We start from the raw sequence: 13,257 nt of genomic DNA, 5'->3' as shown, positions 1-13,257 counted from the left end.
ACACACACACACACACACACACACACACACACACACACACACACACAAACACATATACACACACACACTTTACAAGTGAAGAAACAGATAGCAAGCTGTTACTGGTTTTGACAAGTACTTGATTCTCATTTTACATGATGCAGAAGAGAGTCTAAAGGAAAGTAAAGAGAAGTGGTAAGTGGGTGGGACCATGCTAAAAGGAGATACTGTTGTTCTGCTACAAAGTGTCTACTAGAACTCTTAAGGACTCGAAATGCTGTAGGAAAGGCAATTCAGCTGATTTTCTGAAGCTGTGTTGGACTGGGAGAAGAGTTTTAGACATTGTCTAAATAGATATTGTTTTAATGACCTTTGTGTTATTACCAGATGACAATAGATGCTATGAGACTGGTCTATTATTACGGTGGTTCTCAACCTGTGGGTCATGACCCCTCTGGCAAACATCTATCGCCAAAACATATTTACATTGCAATCCATAACAGTAGCATACAAAATTACAGTCATGAAGTAGCAGTGAAAATGATTTTATGGTTGGGGTTCTGTACTAAAGAGTCGCAGCACTAGGAAGGGTAAGAACCTCTGTGTTATTGCTAATAATGATAAATTATTTGGTCCTAAACCACTACACACAGCTGATGGGAATGTAATCAGTATAGCCACTATAAAAGTTTCTCAAAAACTAAAAATAGAACTACCACAAAGCCCAAATATACTTCCTTCGCCTGGACATACACCTGAAGGGATCTAAGATAGCACACTACAGAGGCACCTGCACACCCATGCTTGCTCTGGCACTAGTCACAAGAACCATAGCTTACATGCCCATCGACAGATGACTACATAAAGAAAATGTGGACTGGGTGGTGGTGGAGCACGCCTTTAATCCCAGCATTTGGGAGGCAGAGGTAGGTGGATTTCTGAGTTCGAGGCCAGCCTGGTCTACAGAGTGAGTTCCAGGACAGCCAAGGCTACACAGAGAAACCCTGTCTCAACAAAACAAAACAAACAAACAAAAAAAAAAAAACAAAGAAAATGTGGTGTGTACACACAATGGAGCTTTACTCCTTTATTCAGTCATTATATGGTGTGCTGTGGGAAAACAGACACAACTGGAGATCATCCTGTTAAGCAAAACAAGCCAGACTCAGAAAAATATTGCGTGCATTTGAGAATATGTCAAATCAGATTTTAAAAACAAAACAAAACAAACAAAAGACATAGGGATGACGATTTGAGAAAAGAAAGGGAACAACCGGAGGGGAAGAGAGAACCAGAAGGTGTTGGGGGAGAAGGAACGAGGAGGTGGTGTTTGGGTTACAAACGATCAAAGAATGCTGTATACACGTATGAAAATGTCATATAAAACACTACTTTGCACATATAAAAAGCACATTCACCCAGTGGTGGTGGTGCACACCTTTAATCCCAGCATTTGGGAGGCAGAGGTAGGTGGATTTCTGAGTTCGAGGCCAGCCTGATCTACAGAGTGAGTTCCAGGATAGCCAGGGCTATACAGAGAAACCCTGTCTCAAAAAACAAAAAAACAAAACAAAACAAAAACAACAACAACAACAACAACAAAAAAAAACCACATTCACTTTTAAAAACAGAATTATTCAGCCTTAAATGTCAACAGTGGTAAAGTTAGAGACCCTGGGCTAAAAGTAATAGGAAATCCTGATTCAAACGCTCTTAAACAGTAGATTCACTCCCAATCTCAGGTAACCTGAACTGCTTCTAATGACCTGGATCTGGGAATTTGTCAACTGATATCTCTGTAGTCTTATCAGGACCTGATTATCTGTCCTCCAGGTTCCAAAATGCCGACAGATTTTTTTTCCTCTGGTCTTTCTCAGTGTGAAAATGCCCAAAGGAAGGGTTCTCCATTTCTCCTTGGGTGTTCCTAAAGGCACATCACCTTCCCTTAGTTTCAAGACCTAGAATCAGACCACACAGGCTACCACCCACCTGTCACTGGCCAGGAGAGAGATCAGCTCAGGGTGCTGTGTGTGCTCAGCCTCCCTGAAGCTCAGCCAATGACAGCTTCCTGACAGGAAGGGCGAAGAGAAGAGCAGAAGCTGGAAAATCAAACGACAGCATCGTCTGATAGTCCAGCACAGCCGAGGCTCCTTTCAAAGAACGTGCTGGGGCTACCTGAAGCCTTGTTGAAAACATCAGTCCTGACTCCACAGGCCTGGGATGGACCTTTGATTCTGTGTTTTTGACAGGCTCCACAGAGAGGGCAGGAGGATGGCTGGCCAACGGTCATACATTGAGCAAATCACCACGCAATATCATGTATTTCTTTTATGTTTTTTATTACATAAAACTTGACATCTTGGCCTGGTGAGATGGCTCGGAAGGGGTTAAGACACTACCAAGCCTGAAGACCTGAGCCCCTTCTACATGGTAGGAGGAAAGAAGTAACTTCTGTGACTTATTCTCTGGCTTCCAAACGTGCTTTTGTGACATGTATGCCCCAATCTCAATGTAATAAACAGAAGGTTTTGTTGTTGTTGTTGTTTCAAGACAGGGTTTCTCTTTATAGCCCTGACTGTCCTGGAACTCACTCTATAGACCAGGCTGGCCTCGGACTCAGAAATCTGCCTGCTTCTGCCTCCCAAGTGCTGGGATTAAAGGTATGAGCTACCACTGCCCAGCAATAAACAGTGTTTTTAAGGTTGTCATTTAACCCTTTTTAGATGTGTAGTTTGGAATGCTGAGTGTTTTTACATTGGTGTGCAAGCCATCTCTGGGCCTCTTCTACAAACAGAGCCCCCACACCCATGAACAATGACTCCCCCATACTCTTCCCTTAGACCCCTGGCCTTCAATTATCTACTTTGTTCCCATGGATTGGCTGATCTAGACACCTTATACACATGGAATCTCCCAGTATCCTTTTGTGAAATTTTACTTAGCATTATGTCTTCAGGGTTCACCTATACTGTTGCTTATACTGGCATGGTCCTCCTTTTTAAGGATGGATAATATTCAGTCACATGCAACAGACCACACTTTTCCTGGTCTTCATCTCTAAGATGCTCGGTCACTCCCAACCTCTGACCTCTGTCAGAATTGCTGGCGTGAATATGGGAGCATAAATGTGCCCCTGAAGTCCTGATTCTAACTCTTTAAGAGAACAGATCCAGAAGCAGAAATGCGGTGTGACATGGTAACCCTGTTTCAGTTTCTTTAGCAATCATCATGGCTCTGTTGGATTAAACATGACTCCGCATTATACTCATGTGAAGATGACTTTTGTTTGTTTGACTTCCCTACCGGGGAAAACGGAGTTTTCTCAGTGGCCGAGTTCTGGACCATAAAGGGCTGCTTGGGGAGGACACACTGGCAAAGAATGACTTCAATCAATTCCGGTTTTAGATGCTCAACAAGTCTCCTGCTTAAATGAAGAATAAAGGAGTCAGTGGTCCCTCCTCCAGGGTTCAGTTTATTTATCTTGGAATTTGGATGGGCCTCCAAATCTTTCAAAACCACCTTAAGTGGAAGCTGGGCTTGGTGGCTTGTTTCTTTAGTCCTAACACTCAGGAGGCATAGCCAGGTGATGTCTATGAGTTTGGTCAGCATAGAAAGATCCAAGACAGTTAGGGCAACATACACACAAACACCAAACAAACACCACCTACCTCAACCAAACAAACAACACCATCACCACTCTCACCAAACAACAACAATACAACCAACAGCAGCAGCACCCCTTTATAGTGTGTCTGAGATTTGAGAACCACTGCTTCCTTATTTTTCTCAGAAACTTCTTGGCTACTTTGCTACACTGATGGACTCCAGCTGAGTCGGATTTTGTGCTGGGACTGGCGTGTCTGTGTTGCCATATGGCACACTCAGCCCAGCTCTACAGCAGTGTCATCTCAAGCTACCGGGCACATCAGATCCTCATTAGACACCAGTATGAAGGCAATCATCCTTCCACTCCCCATAGCTCTGAACTCAGAGAACTCAGAGCCGGCAGGCCTTAGGGACCTCCTTCTCCCTCTTCTTCCTTCCTTCCTCCCTCCCTCCCTTCCTTCCTTCCTTCCTTCCTCCCTTCCTTTTTTCTTTTGAAATTCAAAACTATTTATTTTAAAGGGAAATTTATCTAGGATGTATTTATGTAGTGTAATCAAAGCAGAATTACTCTACAAGCTTGGGGATGAGGTGAGATCACTGGTACCAGAGAGTAACCCCTGCCCTCCTGTACTCCCCAAACCTGTCTCTGACCTATCCTAAATCATTCCACCTACTGAAAAACAAAGACTGAAGAACTGAATCCATGTGCTGGAGACTCTGCACCTATTGAGTGGCCTGACTTTCTGTGTCCCAGTGGAGTATCCCCGTCTGGGGACATACCTGTAATCCCCGGGCGCTCCAGTTGGGCACAAGATTGAGTACTTAGCCACAGATACCATCAGAGCACCTGCAAATGTCTCAGAATAATCCTGCTGGGAAGACCCTCCTATTACAGGATGTTCCCTCGGTGGCTGGGTTTTAAACCACAAAGAATTGCTTGTAGAGGACCCACTGGCATGGAATGACCTCAATCAAGTCTAGTTTAAGGTACTCAGCAAGTCATCTGCTCAAATAAAGAATAAAGGAGCTAGCGGGATTTAATTGCAATCCCCCAAGGAACTGCCCTGCCCCTGAAAGCTCGAAGCCATTTAAAGGTCATTCTCAAAGGCTACATAATAGGTCTTAAACCAGAAACCACACCCCCAAGATAAATGGGGTGAGATGGAGGAACTTCAGAAATGTCATGCAAATGCCTATCTGGGGTTTGGGGTACAAGCTCCAGGTGGGACATGATAGTAGGTGTGTCTATCCCTTGGCCCATTGGGTCACATGTACTGAGGACAGTTCTCTGTGGCCCAGGACCAAACCACAAACTTACTTAAAGCAGTATGACATTGTGTGTGTGTGTGTGTGTGTGTGTGTGTGTGTGTGTGTGTGTGTGTTTGAGCATGAACTTTGTAAATGACAGCTCGTGTCGCAGGGTCAATAGGTTGGACCCCCATGTTTAGAGGAATTCAAAATGGAACCTCTCCCAGGAACCACCAGTAGCTGAAAGCGAAGCTTATGTTCTCTGAGAACTGTAAGAGATGACACAGAACTAACACTTGTTAGAGTAAAATTGTTTTCTTGAAATGTGAATTGGAAAAGTACTTTATTTCAAAGTACTTTATATAACCTATGATTTAAGTGCATGCAATTATGAAACCAAGCAATGTATATACAACCATCTTGTCTGTGTCCCTAAAAGTTTATATATCCAAATGGATAGAAATCATCCTTATGAGAACTTACTTTCCAAAGAGTGAGAGATTATCTTATTTTCATGATGGTTGTTGGCCTCTATGGTATTGCCCAGACCAGGGGACTGACATAGTGAGACTTAAACTTCCCATCTGATCTTGCAATGAGGACAAGAGGGGGCATTATAAGGAAAAATATGGACTGTGGATCCTGAAGGCATCAGGAATGTTAGCAGTAGCTAAGTGGCAGTGTGCTTGGCCAGGAATATGTGATCCTGGGTTCAATTTCTCGGAAGTAAACAAAAAAGAAAAAGAAAGGAAGAAAGAAAGGAAGGAAGGAAGGAAGGAAGAAGGAAAGAAAGGAGGGACAAAAAGGGAAAAAAAGAAACTACTAAAAGTATCTTGTCCTGTTAAATACTATGGAGGGCTGGAGGGTTGGCCCAGTGATTAGGAGTGCCTGTTAGTCTTGCAGAGGACCTGGGTTTAATTTATAGCATCCATGTGGCTGCTGACAACCATCTATAACTTCAGTCCCAGGAGGTCTGATACCCTCTTCTGACCTCCACAAGCATCAGGCAGGAATGTGGTGTTCATACATGCAAGCAAAACACTCATGTACATAAAATAATAAAACCTAAAGTTTTTAAAATGCTGTGCATTGTCAAGACTGGGACACTAGGACGAGAGGGAAGGGTGTAAGATCCCTCCCCTCCCTGAGGGGCCACAGACAAGTTCATGGTTGCTGGGGGAGGGGAGTCATAGTCCTCAGTAGTGTGGCCACTGGTATGTTGTTGCTCTTACTGAAGCAAACAGTTCCCTCACCTGTGCTCATGCAAGCAATGCTAATAAAATGCAATGTGGGAAAAAGGACAGGGAATTTTTTTGGAGGGGCATTGTAGGAGGGAGTAGAGCGGGGTAATAAGGACGGTTAATGGGGGGTTATGATTAAAGTGCTTTGCATGCATGTGTGCAACTGTGAAAGAATAGTGCAAAAATACCGTGCAGAGTGTATTTCTTATGGGATTTAGTGCCGAGAAAAAAGTGTGCCTTTCTAAATAGGTGCATTCTACCTTTATGATAAAAAGAGTTCACAAGTGCTCTGTATGGGCCACTAGGAATAAATCTGATGACTGGAAAACACAGGGAGCAGGCAGATTAGCATCCTCACCCTGCTGGTCTGGTTGATTCCTTTGTTCAATGACTTCATTTTCCATACTTCTTTTTATTTAATATTTTAAATTTGTGTATCCAGAGCACGCATGCTCACTACTCCTATCCATGCTCACCACTCCTTTCTTCCTTCCCTCCCTCCCTTCTTCCCTCCTTCCTTCTTTCCCCCTTTCTTGTTCTTTTCTCCTCTCTGCATCCCTGCCTCCTTCTTTTTCTTGAGACAGGACTCTCCTTGCTAAGTAGTTTGGGCTGTCGTCAAACTCTCCATCCTCCTACCTTAGTCTCTGAGTTCCGAGGTCATAAGCATGCATTGTCATGACCAGCTATACTCTTCATTGATTGCAGTGTTGCTATACAGTAGGTCTCAAAGACTCAGGGCCTAATAACTCAGGACTGTCCATCCCAGCTACTCTGAAGGCAGAGGTAGGAGGATCACAAATTCAAAGCCCACTGAATAACTCATAAGGCTTTTATTTTGAAATAAAAAGCAAAATAGGGCTGGGAATGTAGCTAAGTGATAGAGTCTTTGCCAAACATACAGGAGGCCCTAAGATTATTGTCCAGAGAAGAGGACAGAGGGAGGGACAGACAGACGAATACACAGACACAGACAGAGAGTAAGGGAGAGAGAGAGAGGGAGAGAGAGAGAGGGAGAGAGAGAGAGAGAGAGAGAGAGAGAGAGAGAGCTTAAAGTTGTGAAGAATATGAATCCTCCTAAGGCAAGCACATTAGAGACATTATATCCAGCCTCTACCACAGAACAGTGCAGGGCTCATAGCCCCCGAGAAAGAATTGTGGGAGTGAGAGCCACAGGTGTGACAGCCATGGATGCTGTCCTGATGCAGTTGACCTGGAGCGTGGGCACACTCCCACGCCCCCTCCACTGGAGTCTGAGGGAAAGCTGGCAGCCAGACACTACTTCCTGGAGCTCTAGACCCTTTTCTCCATTCTTCAAGCTATGGCTTCTTCCTTCAAACAGTCTCTTGTGGAGAAAGGGTGAAAGGAAAGGTGATGTTTTCATTTCATTTTGCTACTGAGATAAATCACTCTGACCTAGAGTCACTTGGGGAGGAAAGGGTTCCTTTGGTTAACACCTCCGAGTCCCAGTACCTCCTTGAAAGAAGTCTAGACAGACACATAAGCAGGATCTTGAAGAAGAAACTACAAAGGGATGCTGCTTTCTGCTTGCTTCTGGCTAGCTTAGGCAGCCCAGGACCACCTTGCCTCCTCCTGTAGGGAGCCGCAGCTGCCACCCTATACATATATATTGAACACCTGGTCTCCAGCCAGAGCAGAGAGCATTGAGATAAACAGGCCTTAGTTGGAAAAGCTGTGTGCCTCCAGTTTGTGATGCAAGCTGGCATGATTTCCTGCAGCCTATTGTGCTTTGCCACATAGCCGATGCTGATTGGGACCAGGGAAAGTATTTAACCCACAAGGGCTGGGGGCTGGTAGGAGTATTGAGTAAGTATGTAGAGATAGTAAGTATGTAGAATTAGGGCTGGTGATGGGCTGGGATAGATAGTAAGTATGTAGAGAATAAGAAGTAGTGAGTAAGTATGTAGAATTAGGGCTGGTGATGGGTTATGTAAGATTTAGGAGTAAGTATTTAGAATTGGGGCTGGTAATGGGATAGGAGAGAAGATGTAGATATAGAAGTAAGATGTAAGGATAGATGTAAGATATAGAATTAGGAATAAGTATGTAACTAATAAGATGTAACTAATAAGATGTAAGTAGTAATAAGTAAGATGTAAGAAGAAGATATAGAAGAATATAAAAGAAGCTAGCAAGAGAAGAAGTAAATATGAAGGTTCCTGATTAAACTGCATGGAGAAGGGCTCACTGTTTGCCTCCTTACTTCTAACTTGACTGGGAAAGGTGTACGACATCCTCCCACAGTGGGCGGGGACTTTTTAGTCAATTTGACAGTTGAGGCTAGTGAGGACAGGTTATATACTATTGCCTGGATGCTGGGGTTTCAATATGAGGTGCTCAGAGTCTCAGGAGGCATGGCAAGGCTGCCCTCACACATGAGGAAGAAAGCCCTATCCTCATGGCTTCCGAGAGCTCCCAGATGGCTACATTTTATAAAGTTAGCTCAAGGACTATGTCCAAGGCACACACTGCTCACTGCAGTCTTGTGAGACCACCAGTGAAGACCCCCACATGACAAGGAAAGCAGTCTTGGGAGGAGGGAGGGACAGATTCCCACGTGCTCACTGGCATGCTGGATCCAGCCATGCCTGAAGGCATCCGCCTTTGGAATTCTCAATTATCTTAGGAAAATTCAAAGTATTGCCCACTTTTGGGGGATGACATTACTTATACAACAAAGGGCCCTACATGATAGACCTCCAAAGTTCACTTACTAGCTCACTCAATTCATTCAATAGAGTCCTGGGATGGGACATTGGTTCCATGGCCTAGGCCTTGGAAAGAGAGAAAGTCATATCTATAACCAGTGATGTACACCTTTCAAACACAGAGGTTGCATTTGCTGTCCTTACCCCAAGTTTTCTTTCTACAATGAAAAGCAAGCTCTCTTATTCCTCTGCGATTCCTCTGCTGGCTTCCAAATATTCCTTCTACAGTAGATGTTTGTCTTGTCCGGTCTGCCAGTGATGACCAAGTAAATTCAACCAGCCCCAGGGGTTCAGTGAGCATCATCCATACTTAACAACATAATCTTTGAACTTGTTGGGCAGGGCCTGCAAACTGAGGCTTCTCCACAGGCCCATAGTAGAAGGACCCAGTGAATTTAACATCACCAAGGGAAGGAAGGGCTCCCATCCTTGGGGTACTGAAAAGGGAATAGAAGTAAAGGTCAAAACTTCAGACTTTGTTTCTGAAGATGACTGCTAAGTCCTGGCAGGGTGGCTGGGCTAGAGGGAGGAGTCCTGAGTTTGGCTCAAATCTGCCCATAGCCAGTTGGCTAAGCCTGAGCCAATCGTCTGTGCTTCATCAAACCAGAATGCTAGGCGTATTAGAGCTCTGCAAGCTGGATCCTTGCCACACTGGGCCTCTGTTCATTTACAGTCTTCAGATGGCACAGAGCTCAAACAGGCTCTGTTCTACCAGTTTCCAATCCAAATTGCTCTGAAAACCGGAGTGATCTATTTTTTCTTCTTCTTTTTCTTTTTTCTTTTATTTTTTGGCAGGGGGTACATGCTTAGGAGCCAAACCTGGCCTGAATGGACATGAGGCTATTTATAGTCCCTATTATCCCATTTGGTGTGAGTATTTATACATTTCATCAAGAGAATATTAATGGGTTTGTTTACAGGGTGCTGGGCCAGACTCCACTGGGAATGTCTGGGAGACACAGAACAGGCACCATATGATATTGTCTTCCTAATATTAAAAATGTCCGAAGACCTCAAAACTTCTACCCACTTCTCCAGCGATGAATAAGGCTCTATGGATCCACACCAAGTGTGTAGTGTGTAGTGTGCAGCCAAGACACCTGCAAAAGTTCCCAGGGTAAATTAATGGTTCTCAAAGCCTGTCTATGCCCCATCTCACCCATGGCTATGAATCTCTCAACACAAGTTCAGAATCAGATTGTACAATTACTGAGTCATTTGAGTCAACAATGGACATTATGGATGAAAGGGGCTCAGGATTACAATGGAGTTGAAACTCCCTATGACCTAGAATCATTCGTAACTTGGTGCATTGTTTGCAGCATAGATCAACATCCTGCTGACTGTTTAGCATTGGAGTAGAGAGGTAGCTCAGCTGCTCAAGTGCATGCCGTGTCCGCATAGGTTTGCATGTAAAAAAGTCAGGGTGGTGACACATACCTATGATGCCAGCCCTGAGAAGGCTGTAATAAGAGGTTCGCTGGAGCTCACTAGCCACTCATGATACCAATGAGAGAGCTCCGAGTTCGTGAGAGACCCTGTGTATTAGATGCCTTTCTTGTTGCTATGATAAAAATATTTGAAAACAAACAACTCAGAAAAGAGGGGTTAGTTTTGGCTCACGGTTCAAGAGTGAAGCCTATGGTGGTGACAGGAGCTTGTCATAGCTGTCACATTGTATCAGCAGTCAAGAAGCAGAAAGGGTGGATACCCCTGCTTAGCTCGCTTTACTCAGTCTGAGACACCAGCCATGGGAGTCCTGTTACCCATACTTAGGATGGGTCTTCCCAGCTCAGACAACCTAATCTAGAAAGATCTCTTGCAGAAACACCCAGAGATTTGTTTCCCTGGTGATTATAAATCTCATCAAGTTGATGGTGAGGACTAATCATCATCTTCTGTCTGAAAAACTAAAGTGGAGAGCCAGAAAGATGGCTCAGCAGGCAAAGGTCCTTCCCACACAAGCTTGGTGACCTGGATTTGATTCCCAGAAGAACCCACATAAAGATAGAATGAGAGAACCAACCCCAAAAGCTGGCCTCTGACCACTACCTCACATGCACACACACACACACACACACACACACACACACACACACACACAATTTCTTAAACAGATAAAGAGCAATCAAGACTCTCAATATCAACCTCTGATCTCTACACACATACAGATGTACACACATATGCACGAATCCACACATGCAAACATATATACACACTCAAAAGTTCAATGTATACAGCTACCAATTATGGGCAATGTATAGGACTTGATAATGACAATCAATCTTATGTTAGTAGCCTATACATTTATGATATATAGGCTCTCTGTCCGCTCCACTCTCTGCCTTGCACAGTGGCATCACATCAGGCCAAGTGCACTGTGATTTTTTGGACTTTTTTCTCCAAATCTGTGCACTTTCTAAAACCCCTTATTCTACTAACTTAGTTGCCTCTGACATTTTGTTGCAGTAGTTCAAAGGTTCACACCTAACCTGACAGCCTTAGACAGCCCAGCACCTGTCTCTTGATGGCAGCGAGCGGCCATGTCCTGTGACTGACCCAGACCTGTTAGGCATGTCTAAGAATGCTCTCTGATGTCCACACAGCCATGGACTCCACTGTTTCTCAGCATACCTCCCTATCCTTAAGCAACCCATACCTGCAAGTTTTCAGCTTCTGTAAAATCCTGCCTAGCCTACGGTACCTTTATTCTAGCAGTGACCGGTCCCAGTCATATCTGTCCTCCCTGAAAACATTCCCTTCCTTTAGGGCCCCATTCTCTGTGAAAGACTGAGAGCAGATTTAGTAACAGTCATGTGGAGAGCAGATGAGAGAAGGCTGTAGCTCGGTAGTGCAGTGATTAACAGCCAGTATCATAAACTGTGGGTTCTGACTCTGAATGAGATCACATAACTTGATGTAGTGGTTTCGAAAAATGTGGCAATGACACGAAATCAGACACACGACGAACCCGAGGTGTTTCTGTCAGTGTGACTTGTGCTGTATCACATGGTTCCTTGCAGTCTCGCTTCTGCATACATGGCACACATGGTGTAGTGCACATACCAACACACACGACACTGGTAAGGGCTATCTAAAATACCTCAGCCGAGGCTCAGGACTCCTGTGAGCTCTGAATTCCAGTCTTCCTACTGAGGGCAGAAAAACTCTTCTTAGAGTTTAATTATGGAAAACAAAGGCTTAATATGTTCCTCATCCTTGCTCAACATGTAAGTATCACAGTAGTACATCTTTGGGTTGTTCTGTAAGTGAACTTTTAAAATTTTTCCCAAGATTACCTATCTATCTATCTATCTATCTATCTATCTATCTATCTATCTATCTATCTATCTATCTATCTATCTGATTTGTATGAGTCTCTTTAGTGTTGCTCATATATACATGAGCTTAGAGCTGTCCACTTGGGAATGAGTAACCTATTAGGGGATTTGTCCCTAAAGAAGATCGATTCTCCTTCTCTTAGCAGCCATTGATTGCTTGGAAGTAGCTCTTCATCTAGAGGTGGGCCCTTGTGAAGTTGTCCCCATCCACATTAGCACGTCAACTGACGTTGTCATTGCTCAGGCCTTGTTTAGGTGAGCATATCGCTGGGATATATTCAGCTTCCCTGTCATATATAGAAGACTGTATCTCACAGCAAATGTCCTGGTCCTCTAGCTCTTACAATCTTTCTTCCCCCTTGTCTTCAATTTTCCCTGATTCTCAGGGTAGGGGTTGGGTTGTAGATGCAGCAGTTGTGAATCTCTGTCCTAGGCTCCATCTATTACAAAAAGAAGGTTCTTTGATGAGAGGTGAGAGCCACACTTATCTGGGTAGAAGGACAAGTATTTAGAAGACAGCTAGAAATTATATTGGTTTAGGAAAATGGCAGCGACAGTAGGTTCTCCTCTTGGCCTATGACCTCTCCAGCTATGGATAGTTGGCTGATGAATTCTCCGATACTGAGAGAGCCTTAAGTCCAATTAGGCAATTGTTGATTTCCCCAAGATAAAAATGCCACTATTGCACTGCTGGGGCTATCTTGCCAAGCTGGTAATTGTTGTAGTTCACAGGCTTTACAGCTTTTTTTTTTTTTTTTTAAATCTCAGCAGCATTCTTAACACCTTCTGATACTATGAGAGCCAGTCCTCAGGTAGTTCCAACTAGATTTCTCCAGGTCCTGTATCCAGAGTGTGTAGTGTCTTCAGTAATAGGCTCTTACTTTCAAGTTAAGGAAGGCAACCAAGTTCAATGACAACGATCTATATTGTTTGGAGAGGGTTATTGTACCACTCTGGCCAATAACTCCTGCTAGCACTGGGGTTTTTGGTAGGTAGTCTATGGAGTTTTTTGGTGGGTGGTGGGGGGAGGGAATTACCATCCTATAAGATACAACTCTGTGTAGGAATACTTTAAGAATTGCTGTATGAAGCCGGGCGGTGGTGGCGCACGCCTTT

The 13,257-nt window shown here is 44.1% G+C and overlaps 1 protein-coding gene and 1 long non-coding RNA gene across 2 annotated transcripts in view; one reads left to right on the top strand and one right to left on the bottom strand.

Annotated features, from left to right (window-relative positions):
• Positions 1-13,257, bottom strand: part of Banf2 (BANF family member 2) — a 42,725-nt gene that overhangs the window by 12,781 nt on the left and 16,687 nt on the right. The gene's annotated exons all lie outside the window — the stretch shown is intronic.
• The window catches only part of LOC116091058, a 27,721-nt gene that overhangs the window by 7,727 nt on the left and 6,737 nt on the right, over positions 1-13,257 (top strand). Inside the window, exon 2 of the long non-coding RNA XR_004118923.1 lies at positions 1,857-2,509. This is a non-coding gene — a long non-coding RNA (uncharacterized LOC116091058). The remainder of the gene's footprint in view (positions 1-1,856; positions 2,510-13,257) is intronic.

The sequence above is a fragment of the Mastomys coucha genome, unplaced genomic scaffold (genome assembly GCF_008632895.1).
Source record: "Mastomys coucha isolate ucsf_1 unplaced genomic scaffold, UCSF_Mcou_1 pScaffold15, whole genome shotgun sequence".
NCBI lineage: Eukaryota > Metazoa > Chordata > Mammalia > Rodentia > Muridae > Mastomys > Mastomys coucha.
The sequence above is the reverse complement of the archived record's forward strand: the minus strand, read 5'-3'. Positions and strand labels throughout refer to the sequence as shown.